Genomic DNA, 14,940 nt, shown 5'->3' on the forward strand with positions numbered 1-14,940 from the left:
GGAGTCAGTCCGAACCGAGTATTTAAACAGTGGAGGGAGTCAGTCCGAACCGAGCATTTAAACAGTGGAGGGAGTCAGTCCGAACCGAGCATTTAAACAGTGGAGAGAGTCAGTCCGAACCGAGTATTTAAACAGTGGAGAGAGTCAGTCCGAACCGAGCATTTAAACAGTGGAGAGAGTCAGTCCGAACGGAGCATTTAAACAGTGGAGAGAGTCAGTCCGAACCGAGCATTTAAACAGTGGAGGGAGTCAGTCCGAACCGACCATTTAAACAGTGGAGGGAGTCAGTCCGAACCGAGCATTTAAACAGTGGAGGGAGTCAGTCCGAACCGAGTATTTAAACAGTGGAGGGAGTCAGTCCGAACCGAGTATTTAAACAGTGGAGGGAGTCAGTCCGAACCGACCATTTAAACAGTGGAGGGAGTCAGTCCGAACCGAGCATTTAAACAGTGGAGGGAGTCAGTCCGAACCGAGTATTTAAACAGTGGAGGGAGTCAGTCCGAACCGAGCATTTAAACAGTGGAGGGAGTCAGTCCGAACCGAGTATTTAAACAGTGGAGGGAGTCAGTCCGAACCGAGTATTTAAACAGTGGAGGGAGTCAGTCCGAACCGACCATTTAAACAGTGGAGGGAGTCAGTCCGAACCGAGCATTTAAACAGTGGAGGGAGTCAGTCCGAACCGACCATTTAAACAGTGGAGGGAGTCAGTCCGAACCGAGCATTTAAACAGTGGAGGGAGTCAGTCCGAACCGAGTATTTAAACAGTGGAGGGAGTCAGTCCGAACCGAGCATTTAAACAGAGGAGAGAGTCAGTCCGAACCGAGCATTTAAACAGTGGAGGGAGTCAGTCCGAACCGAGTATTTAAACAGTGGAGGGAGTCAGTCCGAAACGAGTATTTAAACAGTGGAGAGAGTCAGTCCGAACCGAGTATTTAAACAGTGGAGGGAGTCAGTCCGAACCGAGCATTTAAACAGTGGAGGGAGTCAGTCCGAACCGAGCATTTAAACAGTGGAGGGAGTCAGTCCGAACCGAGCATTTAAACAGTGGAGGGAGTCAGTCCGAACCGAGCATTTAAACAGTGGAGAGAGTCAGTCCGAACCGAGCATTTAAACAGTGGAGGGAGTCAGTCCGAACCGAGCATTTAAACAGTGGAGAGAGTCAGTCCGAACCGAGCATTTAAACAGTGGAGGGAGTCAGTCCGAACCGAGCATTTAAACAGTGGAGAGAGTCAGTCCGAACCGAGCATTTAAACAGTGGAGGGAGTCAGTCCGAACCGACCGTTTAAACAGTGGAGGGAGTCAGTCCGAACCGAGCATTTAAACAGTGGAGGGAGTCAGTCCGAACCGAGTATTTAAACAGTGGAGGGAGTCAGTCCGAACCGAGTATTTAAACAGAGGAGAGAGTCAGTCCGAACCGAGCATTTAAACAGTGGAGGGAGTCAGTCCGAACCGAGTATTTAAACAGTGGAGGGAGTCAGTCCGAACCGAGTATTTAAACAGTGGAGAGAGTCAGTCCGAACCGAGCATTTAAACAATGGAGGGAGTCAGTCCGAACCGAGTATTTAAACAGTGGAGGGAGTCAGTCCGAACCGAGCATTTAAACAGTGGAGGGAGTCAGTCCGAACCGAGCATTTAAACAATGGAGGGAGTCAGTCCGAACCGACCATTTAAACAATGGAGGGAGTCAGTCCGAACCGAGTATTTAAACAGTGGAGGGAGTCAGTCCGAACCGAGTATTTAAACAGTGGAGGGAGTCAGTCCGAACCGAGTATTTAAACAATGGAGGGAGTCAGTCCGAACCGACCATTTAAACAATGGAGGGAGTCAGTCCGAACCGAGTATTTAAACAGTGGAGGGAGTCAGTCCGAACCGAGCATTTAAACAATGGAGGGAGTCAGTCCGAACCGACCATTTAAACAGTGGAGGGAGTCAGTCCGAACCGACCGTTTAAACAATGGAGGGAGTCAGTCCGAACCGACTATTTAAACAGTGGAGGGAGTCAGTCCGAACCGAGTATTTAAACAGTGGAGAGAGTCAGTCCGAACCGAGCATTTAAACAGTGGAGAGAGTCAGTCCGAACCGAGCATTTAAACAGTGGAGGGAGTCAGTCCGAACCGAGTATTTAAACAGTGGAGAGAGTCAGTCCGAACCGAGCATTTAAACAGTGGAGAGAGTCAGTCCGAACCGAGTATTTAAACAGTGGAGGGAGTCAGTCCGAACCGAGTATTTAAACAGTGGAGAGAGTCAGTCCGAACCGAGTATTTAAACAGTGGAGAGAGTCAGTCCGAACCGAGTATTTAAACAGTGGAGAGAGTCAGTCCGAACCGAGCATTTAAACAGTGGAGAGAGTCAGTCCGAACCGAGTATTTAAACAGTGGAGAGAGTCAGTCCGAACCGAGCATTTAAACAGTGGAGAGAGTCAGTCCGAACCGAGTATTTAAACAGTGGAGGGAGTCAGTCCGAACCGAGTATTTAAACAGTGGAGAGAGTCAGTCCGAACCGAGTATTTAAACAGTGGAGAGAGTCAGTCCGAACCGAGTATTTAAACAGTGGAGGGAGTCAGTCCGAACCGAGTATTTAAACAGTGGAGGGAGTCAGTCCGAACCGAGTATTTAAACAGTGGAGAGAGTCAGTCCGAACCGAGTATTTAAACAGTGGAGGGAGTCAGTCCGAACCGACCATTTAAACAGTGGAGAGAGTCAGTCCGAACCGAGTATTTAAACAGTGGAGAGAGTCAGTCCGAACCGAGTATTTTAACAGTGGAGGGAGTCAGTCCGAACCGAGCATTTAAACAGAGGAGAGAGTCAGTCCGAACCGACCGTTTAAACAGTGGAGAGAGTCAGTCCGAACCGAGCATTTAAACAGTGGAGGGAGTCAGCCCGAACCGAGTATTTAAACAGTGGAGGGAGTCAGTCCGAACCGAGTATTTAAACAGTGGAGAGAGTCAGTCCGAACCGAGCATTTAAACAGTGGAGAGAGTCAGTCCGAACCGAGCATTTAAACAGTGGAGGGAGTCAGCCCGAACCGAGTATTTAAACAGTGGAGAGAGTCAGTCCGAACCGACCGTTTAAACAGTGGAGGGAGTCAGTCCGAACCGAGTATTTAAACAGTGGAGGGAGTCAGCCCGAACCGAGTATTTAAACAGTGGAGGGAGTCAGTCCGAACCGAGTATTTAAACAGTGGAGGGAGTCAGTCCGAACCGACCATTTAAACAGTGGAGAGAGTCAGTCCGAACCGAGTATTTAAACAGTGGAGGGAGTCAGCCCGAACCGAGCATTTAAACAGTGGAGGGAGTCAGTCCGAACCGAGCATTTAAACAGTGGAGGGAGTCAGTCCGAACCGAGTATTTAAACAGTGGAGGGAGTCAGTCCGAACCGAGCATTTAAACAGTGGAGAGAGTCAGTCCGAACCGACTATTTAAACAGTGGAGAGAGTCAGTCCGAACCGAGTATTTAAACAGTGGACGGAGTCAGTCCGAACCGACTATTTAAACAGTGGAGGGAGTCAGTCCGAACCGAGCATTTAAACAGTGGAGAGAGTCAGTCCGAACCGAGTATTTAAACAGTGGAGGGAGTCAGTCCGAACCGAGCATTTAAACAGTGGAGGGAGTCAGTCCGAAACGAGTATTTAAACAGTGGAGAGAGTCAGTCCGAACTGAGCATTTAAACAGTGGAGGGAGTCAGTCCGAACCGAGTATTTAAACAGTGGAGGGAGTCAGTCCGAAACGAGTATTTAAACAGTGGAGAGAGTCAGTCCGAACCGAGTATTTAAACAGTGGAGAGAGTCAGTCCGAACCGAGCATTTAAACAGTGGAGGGAGTCAGTCCGAACCGAGCATTTAAACAGTGGAGAGAGTCAGTCCGAACCGAGCATTTAAACAGTGGAGAGAGTCAGTCCGAACCGAGCATTTAAACAGTGGAGAGAGTCAGTCCGAACCGAGTATTTAAACAGTGGAGGGTGTCAGTCCGAACCGAGCATTTAAACAGTGGAGGGAGTCAGTCCGAACCGAGCATTTAAACAGTGGAGGGAGTCAGTCCGAACCGAGCATTTAAACAGAGGAGAGAGTCAGTCCGAACCGAGCATTTAAACAGTGGAGGGAGTCAGTCCGAACCGAGTATTTAAACAGTGGAGGGAGTCAGTACGAACCGACCATTTAAACAGTGGAGGGAGTCAGTACGAACCGACCATTTAAACAGTGGAGGGAGTCAGTCCGAACCGACCATTTAAACAGTGGAGGGAGTCAGTCCGAACCGAGTATTTAAACAGTGGAGGGAGTCAGTCCGAACCGAGCATTTAAACAGTGGAGGGAGTCAGTCCGAACCGAGCATTTAAACAGTGGAGAGAGTCAGTCCGAACCGAGCATTTAAACAGTGGAGGGAGTCAGTCCGAACCGAGCATTTAAACAGTGGAGGGAGTCAGTCCGAACCGACCATTTAAACAGTGGAGGGAGTCAGTCCGAACCGAGTATTTAAACAGTGGAGGGAGTCAGTCCGAACCGACCATTTAAACAATGGAGGGAGTCAGTCCGAACCGAGCATTTAAACAGTGGAGGGAGTCAGTCCGAACCGAGCATTTAAACAGTGGAGGGAGTCAGTCCGAACCGAGCATTTAAACAATGGAGGGAGTCAGTCCGAACCGAGCATTTAAACAGTGGAGGGAGTCAGTCCGAACCGAGCATTTAAACAATGGAGGGAGTCAGTCCGAACCGACCATTTAAACAGTGGAGGGAGTCAGTCCGAACCGAGTATTTAAACAGTGGAGGGAATCAGTCCGAACCGACCATTTAAACAGTGGAGGGAGTCAGTCCGAACCGAGTATTTAAACAGTGGAGGGAGTCAGTCCGAACCGAGTATTTAAACAATGGAGGGAGTCAGTCCGAACCGACCATTTAAACAGTGGAGAGAGTCAGTCCGAACCGAGCATTTAAACAGTGGAGGGAGTCAGTCCGAACCGAGTATTTAAACAATGGAGGGAGTCAGTCCGAACCGAGTATTTAAACAGTGGAGGGAGTCAGTCCGAACCGAGTATTTAAACATTGGAGGGAGTCAGTCCGAACCGAGTATTTAAACAATGGAGGGAGTCAGTCCGAACCGACCGTTTAAACAGTGGAGGGAGTCAGTCCGAACCGACCGTTTAAACAGTGGAGAGAGTCAGTCCGAACCGAGTATTTAAACAGTGGAGGGAGTCAGTCCGAACCGAGTATTTAAACAGTGGAGGGAGTCAGTCCGAACCGACCGTTTAAACAGTGGAGAGAGTCAGTCCGAACCGAGCATTTAAACAGTGGAGAGAGTCAGTCCGAACCGACCATTTAAACAGTGGAGGGAGTCAGTCCGAACCGAGTATTTAAACAGTGGAGGGAGTCAGTCCGAACCGAGTATTTAAACAGTGGAGGGAGTCAGTCCGAACCGAGTATTTAAACAGTGGAGGGAGTCAGTCCGAACCGACCATTTAAACAGTGGAGAGAGTCAGTCCGAACCGACCATTTAAACAGTGGAGGGAGTCAGTCCGAACCGAGTATTTAAACAGTGGAGGGAGTCAGTCCGAACCGAGTATTTAAACAGTGGAGGGAGTCAGTCCGAACCGAGTATTTAAACAGTGGAGAGAGTCAGTCCGAACCGAGTATTTAAACAGTGGAGGGAGTCAGTCCGAACCGAGTATTTAAACAGTGGAGGGAGTCAGTCCGAACCGAGTATTTAAACAGTGGAGAGAGTCAGTCCGAACCGAGTATTTAAACAGTGGAGGGAGTCAGTCCGAACCGAGTATTTAAACAGTGGAGGGAGTCAGTCCGAACCGAGTATTTAAACAGTGGAGGGAGTCAGTCCGAACCGAGTATTTAAACAGTGGAGAGAGTCAGTCCGAACCGAGTATTTAAACAGTGGAGGGAGTCAGTCCGAACCGAGTATTTAAACAGTGGAGGGAGTCAGTCCGAACCGAGTATTTAAACAGTGGAGAGAGTCAGTCCGAACCGAGTATTTAAACAGTGGAGGGAGTCAGTCCGAACCGAGCATTTAAACAGTGGAGGGAGTCAGTCCGAACCGAGCATTTAAACAGTGGAGAGAGTCAGTCCGAACCGAGTATTTAAACAGTGGAGGGAGTCAGTCCGAACCGAGCATTTAAACAGTGGAGTGAGTCAGTCCGAACCGAGCATTTAAACAGTGGAGAGAGTCAGTCCGAACCGACCATTTAAACAGTGGAGAGAGTCAGTCCGAACCGAGCATTTAAACAGTGGAGGGAGTCAGTCCGAACCGAGCATTTAAACAGTGGAGAGAGTCAGTCCGAACCGAGCATTTAAACAGTGGAGGGAGTCAGTCCGAACCGACCATTTAAACAGTGGAGGGAGTCAGTCCGAACCGAGTATTTAAACAGTGGAGGGAGTCAGTCCGAACCGAGTATTTTAACAGTGGAGGGAGTCAGTCCGAACCGAGTATTTAAACAGTGGAGGGAGTCAGTCCGAACCGAGTATTTAAACAGAGGAGGGAGTCAGTCCGAACTGACCATTTAAACAGTGGAGGGAGTCAGTCCGAACCGAGTATTTAAACAATGGAGGGAGTCAGTCCGAACCGAGTATTTAAACAGAGGAGGGAGTCAGTCCGAACCGAGTATTTAAACAGTGGAGGGAGTCAGTCCGAACCGAGCATTTAAACAGTGGAGGGAGTCAGTCCGAACCGAGTATTTAAACAGTGGAGGGAGTCAGTCCGAACCGAGTATTTAAACAGTGGAGGGAGTCAGTCCGAACCGAGTATTTAAACAGTGGAGGGAGTCAGTCCGAACCGAGCATTTAAACAGTGGAGGGAGTCAGTCCGAACCGAGTATTTAAACAGTGGAGGGAGTCAGTCCGAACCGAGCATTTAAACAGTGGAGGGAGTCAGTCCGAACCGAGTATTTAAACAGTGGAGGGAGTCAGTCCGAACCGAGCATTTAAACAGTGGAGGGAGTCAGTCCGAACCGAGCATTTAAACAGTGGAGGGAGTCAGTCCGAACCGAGTATTTAAACAGTGGAGGGAGTCAGTCCGAACCGAGCATTTAAACAGTGGAGGGAGTCAGTCCGAACCGAGTATTTAAACAGTGGAGGGAGTCAGTCCGAACCGAGTATTTAAACAGAGGAGGGAGTCAGTCCGAACCGAGCATTTAAACAGTGGAGGGAGTCAGTCCGAACCGAGTATTTAAACAGTGGAGGGAGTCAGTCCGAACCGAGTATTTAAACAGAGGAGGGAGTCAGTCCGAACCGAGCATTTAAACAGTGGAGGGAGTCAGTCCGAACCGAGTATTTAAACAGTGGAGGGAGTCAGTCCGAACCGAGTATTTAAACAGTGGAGGGAGTCAGTCTGAACCGACCATTTAAACAATGGAGGGAGTCAGTCCGAACCGAGTATTTAAACAATGGAGGGAGTCAGTCCGAACCGAGTATTTAAACAGTGGAGAGAGTCAGTCCGAACCGAGTATTTAAACAATGGAGGGAGTCAGTCCGAACCGAGTATTTAAACAATGGAGGGAGTCAGTCCGAACCGAGTATTTAAACAGTGGAGAGAGTCAGTCCGAACCGAGTATTTAAACAATGGAGGGAGTCAGTCCGAACCGAGTATTTAAACAGTGGAGAGAGTCAGTCCGAACCGAGTATTTAAACAATGGAGGGAGTCAGTCCGAACCGAGCATTTAAACAGTGGAGGGTGTCAGTCCGAACCGAGTATTTAAACAGTGGAGAGAGTCAGTCCGAACCGAGTATTTAAACAGAGGAGGGAGTCAGTCCGAACCGAGCATTTAAACAGTGGAGGGTGTCAGTCCGAACCGAGTATTTAAACAGTGGAGGGAGTCAGTCCGAACCGAGCATTTAAACAGTGGAGGGAGTCAGTCCGAACCGAGCATTTAAACAGTGGAGGGTGTCAGTCCGAACCGAGTATTTAAACAGTGGAGAGAGTCAGTCCGAACCGAGTATTTAAACAGTGGAGGGAGTCAGTCCGAACCGAGCATTTAAACAGTGGAGAGAGTCAGTCCGAACCGAGCATTTAAACAGTGGAGAGAGTCAGTCCGAACCGAGCATTTAAACAGTGGAGGGAGTCAGTCTGAACCGAGCATTTAAACAGTGGAGGGAGTCAGTCCGAACCGAGCATTTAAACATTGGAGGGAGTCAGTCCGAACCGAGCATTTAAACAGTGGAGGGAGTCAGTCCGAACCGAGCATTTAAACAGTGGAGGGAGTCAGTCCGAACCGAGCATTTAAACATTGGAGGGAGTCAGTCCGAACCGAGCATTTAAACAGTAGAGGGAGTCAGTCCGAACCGAGTATTTAAACAGTGGAGAGAGTCAGTCCGAACCGAGCATTTAAACAGTGGAGAGAGTCAGTCCGAACCGAGCATTTAAACAGTGGAGGGAGTCAGTCCGAACCGAGCATTTAAACAGTGGAGGGAGTCAGTCCGAACCGAGCATTTAAACATTGGAGGGAGTCAGTCCGAACCGAGTATTTAAACAGTGGAGGGAGTCAGTCCGAACCGAGTATTTAAACAGTGGAGGGAGTCAGTCCGAACCGAGTATTTAAACAGTGGAGGGAGTCAGTCCGAACCGAGTATTTAAACAGTGGAGGGAGTCAGTCCGAACCGAGTATTTAAACAGTGGAGGGAGTCAGTCCGAACCGAGTATTTAAACAGTGGAGGGAGTCAGTCCGAACCGAGCATTTAAACAGTGGAGGGAGTCAGTCCGAACCGAGTATTTAAACAGTGGAGGGAGTCAGTCCGAACCGAGTATTTAAACAGTGGAGGGTGTCAGTCCGAACCGAGTATTTAAACAGTGGAGGGAGTCAGTCCGAACCGAGTATTTAAACAGTGGAGGGAGTCAGTCCGAACCGACCATTTAAACAGTGGAGAGAGTCAGTCCGAACCGAGCATTTAAACAGTGGAGAGAGTCAGTCCGAACCGAGCATTTAAACAGTGGAGAGAGTCAGTCCGAACCGAGCATTTAAACAGTGGAGAGAGTCAGTCCGAACCGAGCATTTAAACAGTGGAGAGAGTCAGTCCGAACCGAGTATTTAAACAGTGGAGGGAGTCAGTCCGAACCGAGCATTTAAACAGTGGAGGGAGTCAGTCCGAACCGAGTATTTAAACAGTGGAGAGAGTCAGTCCGAACCGAGTATTTAAACAGTGCAGGGAGTCAGTCCGAACCGAGTATTTAAACAATGGAGGGAGTCAGTCCGAACCGAGTATTTAAACAGTGGAGGGAGTCAGTCCGAACCGACCATTTAAACACTGGAGGGAGTCAGTCCGAACCGAGTATTTAAACAGTGGAGGGAGTCAGTCCGAACCGAGCATTTAAACAGTGGAGGGAGTCAGTCCGAACCGACCATTTAAACACTGGAGGGAGTCAGTCCGAACCGAGTATTTAAACAGTGGAGGGAGTCAGTCCGAACCGAGTATTTAAACAGTGGAGGGAGTCAGTCCGAACCGAGTATTTAAACACTGGAGGGAGTCAGTCCGAACCGAGCATTTAAACACTGGAGGGAGTCAGTCCGAACCGAGCATTTAAACAGTGGAGGGAGTCAGTCCGAACCGAGTATTTAAACAGTGGAGGGAGTCAGTCCGAACCGAGCATTTAAACACTGGAGGGAGTCAGTCCGAACCGAGTATTTAAACAGTGGAGGGAGTCAGTCCGAACCGAGCATTTAAACAGTGGAGGGAGTCAGTCCGAGCCGAGAATTTAAACAGTGGAGGGAGTCAGTCCGAACCGAGAATTTAAACAGTGGAGGGAGTCAGTCCGAACCGAGCATTTAAACAGTGGAGAGAGTCAGTCCGAACCGAGCATTTAAACAGTGGAGGGAGTCAGTCCGAACCGAGTATTTAAACAGTGGAGGGAGTCAGTCCGAACCGAGTATTTAAACAGTGGAGAGAGTCAGTCCGAACCGAGTATTTAAACAGTGGAGGGAGTCAGTCCGAACCGAGCATTTAAACAGTGGAGGGAGTCAGTCCGAACCGAGCATTTAAACATTGGAGGGAGTCAGTCCGAACCGAGTATTTAAACAGTGGAGGGAGTCAGTCCGAACCGAGCATTTAAACAGTGGAGGGAGTCAGTCCGAACCGAGCATTTAAACAGTGGAGGGAGTCAGTCCGAACCGACCATTTGAACAGAGGAGGGAGTCAGTCCGAACCGAGCATTTAAACAGTGGAGAGAGTCAGTCCGAACCGAGTATTTAAACAGTGGAGAGAGTCAGTCCGAACCGAGTATTTAAACAGTGGAGGGAGTCAGTCCGAACCGAGCATTTAAACAGTGGAGGGAGTCAGTCCGAACCGAGTATTTAAACAGTGGAGAGAGTCAGTCCGAACCGAGTATTTAAACAGTGGAGAGAGTCAGTCCGAACCGAGTATTTAAACAGTGGAGGGAGTCAGTCCGAACCGAGTATTTAAACAGTGGAGAGAGTCAGTCCGAACCGAGTATTTAAACAGTGGAGAGAGTCAGTCCGAACCGAGCATTTAAACAGTGGAGGGAGTCAGTCCGAACCGAGCATTTAAACAGTGGAGAGAGTCAGTCCGAACCGAGTATTTAAACAGTGGAGGGAGTCAGTCCGAACCGAGTATTTAAACAGTGGAGGGAGTCAGTCCGAACCGACCATTTAAACAGTGGAGGGAGTCAGTCCGAACCGACCATTTGAACAGAGGAGGGAGTCAGTCCGAACCGAGCATTTAAACACTGGAGGGAGTCAGTCCGAACCGAGTATTTAAACAGTGGAGGGAGTCAGTCCGAACCGAGCATTTAAACAGTGGAGGGAGTCAGTCCGAGCCGAGAATTTAAACAGTGGAGGGAGTCAGTCCGAACCGAGAATTTAAACAGTGGAGGGAGTCAGTCCGAACCGAGCATTTAAACAGTGGAGAGAGTCAGTCCGAACCGAGCATTTAAACAGTGGAGGGAGTCAGTCCGAACCGAGTATTTAAACAGTGGAGGGAGTCAGTCCGAACCGAGTATTTAAACAGTGGAGAGAGTCAGTCCGAACCGAGTATTTAAACAGTGGAGGGAGTCAGTCCGAACCGAGCATTTAAACAGTGGAGGGAGTCAGTCCGAACCGAGCATTTAAACATTGGAGGGAGTCAGTCCGAACCGAGTATTTAAACAGTGGAGGGAGTCAGTCCGAACCGAGCATTTAAACAGTGGAGGGAGTCAGTCCGAACCGAGCATTTAAACAGTGGAGGGAGTCAGTCCGAACCGACCATTTGAACAGAGGAGGGAGTCAGTCCGAACCGAGCATTTAAACAGTGGAGAGAGTCAGTCCGAACCGAGTATTTAAACAGTGGAGAGAGTCAGTCCGAACCGAGTATTTAAACAGTGGAGGGAGTCAGTCCGAACCGAGCATTTAAACAGTGGAGGGAGTCAGTCCGAACCGAGTATTTAAACAGTGGAGAGAGTCAGTCCGAACCGAGTATTTAAACAGTGGAGAGAGTCAGTCCGAACCGAGTATTTAAACAGTGGAGGGAGTCAGTCCGAACCGAGTATTTAAACAGTGGAGAGAGTCAGTCCGAACCGAGTATTTAAACAGTGGAGAGAGTCAGTCCAAACCGAGCATTTAAACAGTGGAGGGAGTCAGTCCGAACCGAGCATTTAAACAGTGGAGAGAGTCAGTCCGAACCGAGTATTTAAACAGTGGAGGGAGTCAGTCCGAACCGACCATTTGAACAGAGGAGGGAGTCAGTCCGAACCGAGCATTTAAACAGTGGAGAGAGTCAGTCCGAACCGAGTATTTAAACAGTGGAGGGAGTCAGTCCGAACCGACCATTTGAACAGAGGAGGGAGTCAGTCCGAACCGAGTATTTAAACAGTGGAGAGAGTCAGTCCGAACCGAGCATTTAAACAGTGGAGGGAGTCAGTCCGAACCGAGCATTTAAACAGTGGAGAGAGTCAGTCCGAACCGAGTATTTAAACAGTGGAGAGAGTCAGTCCGAACCGAGTATTTAAACAGTGGAGAGAGTCAGTCCGAACCGAGTATTTAAACAGTGGAGGGAGTCAGTCCGAACCGAGTATTTAAACAGTGGAGAGAGTCAGTCCGAACCGAGTATTTAAACAGTGGAGAGAGTCAGTCCGAACCGAGCATTTAAACAGTGGAGGGAGTCAGTCCGAACTGAGCATTTAAACAGTGGAGGGAGTCAGTCCGAACCGAGAATTTAAACAGTGGAGGGAGTCAGTCCGAACTGAGCATTTAAACAGTGGAGGGAGTCAGTCCGAACCGAGTATTTAAACAGTGGAGGGAGTCAGTCCGAACCGAGTATTTAAACAGTGGAGGGAGTCAGTCCGAACCGAGTATTTAAACAGTGGAGGGAGTCAGTCCGAACTGAGCATTTAAACAGTGGAGGGAGTCAGTCCGAACCGAGTATTTAAACAGTGGAGGGAGTCAGTCCGAACCGAGTATTTAAACAGTGGAGGGAGTCAGTCCGAACCGAGTATTTAAACAGTGGAGAGAGTCAGTCCGAACCGAGCATTTAAACAGTGGAGAGAGTCAGTCCGAACCGAGCATTTAAACAGTGGAGAGAGTCAGTCCGAACTGAGCATTTAAACAGTGGAGGGAGTCAGTCCGAACCGAGTATTTAAACAGTGGAGGGAGTCAGTCCGAACCGAGTATTTAAACAGTGGAGGGAGTCAGTCCGAACCGAGTATTTAAACAGTGGAGGGAGTCAGTCCGAACCGAGTATTTAAACAGTGGAGGGAGTCAGTCCGAACCGACCATTTGAACAGAGGAGGGAGTCAGTCCGAACCGAGTATTTAAACAGTGGAGGGAGTCAGTCCGAACCGAGTATTTAAACAGTGGAGAGAGTCAGTCCGAACCGAGCATTTAAACAGTGGAGAGAGTCAGTCCGAACCGAGCATTTAAACAGTGGAGGGAGTCAGTCCGAACCGAGTATTTAAACAGTGGAGAGAGTCAGTCCGAACCGAGCATTTAAACAGTGGAGAGAGTCAGTCCGAACCGAGCATTTAAACAGTGGAGAGAGTCAGTCCGAACCGAGTATTTAAACAGTGGAGAGAGTCAGTCCGAACCGAGCATTTAAACAGTGGAGGGAGTCAGTCCGAACCGAGTATTTAAACAGTGGAGAGAGTCAGTCCGAACCGAGTATTTAAACAGTGGAGAGAGTCAGTCCGAACCGAGCATTTAAACAGTGGAGAGAGTCAGTCCGAACCGAGCATTTAAACAGTGGAGGGAGTCAGTCCGAACTGAGCATTTAAACAGTGGAGGGAGTCAGTCCGAACCGAGAATTTAAACAGTGGAGGGAGTCAGTCCGAACCGAGCAGTAAAACAGTGGAGAGAGTCATTGAGGACAGACAGGGGGATCACTGAGGATAGACAGGGGGATCACTGAGGATAGCCAGGGGGATCACTGAGGATAGACAGGGGGATCACTGAGGATAGTCAGGGGGATCACTGAGGATAGACAGGGGGATCACTGAGGATAGACAGGGGGATCACTGAGGATAGACAGGGGGATCACTGAGGATAGACAGTGGGATCACTGAGGATAGACAGGGGGATCACTGAGGATAGACAGGGGGATCACTGAGGATAGACAGGGGGATCACTGAGGATAGCCAGGGGGATCACTGAGGATAGCCAGGGGGATCACTGAGGATAGACAGGGGGATCACTGAGGATAGACAGGGGGATCACTGAGGATAGACAGGGGGATCACTGAGGATAGACAGGGGGATCACTGAGGATAGCCAGGGGGATCACTGAGGATAGACAGGGGGATCACTGAGGATAGACAGGGGGGATCACTGAGGATAGACAGGGGGATCACTGAGGATAGACAGGGGGATCACTGAGGATAGACAGGGGGATCACTGAGGATAGTCAGGGGGGATCACTGAGGATAGCCAGGGGGATCACTGAGGATAGTCAGGGGGGATCACTGAGGATAGACAGGGGGATCACTGAGGATAGACAGGGGGATCACTGAGGATAGACAGGGGGATCACTGAGGATAGCCAGGGGGATCACTGAGGATAGCCAGGGGGATCACTGAGGATAGCCAGGGGGATCACTGAGGATAGTCAGGGGGGATCACTGAGGATAGACAGGGGGATCACTGAGGATAGACAGGGGGATCACTGAGGATAGCCAGGGGGATCACTGAGGATAGACAGGGGGATCACTGAGGATAGCCAGGGGGATCACTGAGGATAGCCAGGGGGATCACTGAGGATAGACAGGGGGATCACTGAGGATAGACAGGGGGATCACTGAGGATAGACAGGGGGATCACTGAGGATAGACAGGGGGATCACTGAGGATAGACAGGGGGATCACTGAGGATAGACAGGGGGATCACTGAGGAAATAACACAGTGTGGGGATTAAATGGATAATTCAGGACAGACAGCAGGGATTATTGAGGAAATAACACAGTGTGGGGATAAAATGCAATGGATTTTGTGAAGATGGATTGTTAAAAAGTGTTTGATAAGATGCCGGACAGGAGGCTTGTTGATCAGATTAAAGCTCACGGTATTACAGGGAGTGGGTCAGTGTGGATGGGAAGTTTGATAAAGGGCAGAGTATTGGTGAATGGATGTTTTTCAGACTGTGGGGATGTAAACAGTGGTGTCCCCCAGGGGCAGTGTTGGGACCATTGCTCTTCTCAATACAGAGCAATGACCTGGGCTTGGGTACAAGGGCAGAAGATCAACATTTCCTGACAACACCAAGATAGGGAGCATTAAAAACAGTGAAGAGGATTGTGCCAAATTCAGTGTGACTTGGGAACATTAGGAACAGGAGTAGGCCGTTCAGCCCCTCGATCCTGTTCCACCATTCAGTGAGATTGGTGTCAGTGACTGTGGGGTTGGTTTATATCAGAGTGGAGGAGATTGGTGTCAGTGAGTGTGGGATTGGTTTATATCAGACAGGAGGAGATTGGTGTCAGTGAGTGGGATTGGTTTATATCAGACAGGAGGAGATTGGTGTCAGTGACTGGGATTGGT

Source organism: Heptranchias perlo, unplaced genomic scaffold (genome assembly GCF_035084215.1).
Source record: "Heptranchias perlo isolate sHepPer1 unplaced genomic scaffold, sHepPer1.hap1 HAP1_SCAFFOLD_153, whole genome shotgun sequence".
Taxonomy (NCBI): domain Eukaryota; kingdom Metazoa; phylum Chordata; class Chondrichthyes; order Hexanchiformes; family Hexanchidae; genus Heptranchias; species Heptranchias perlo.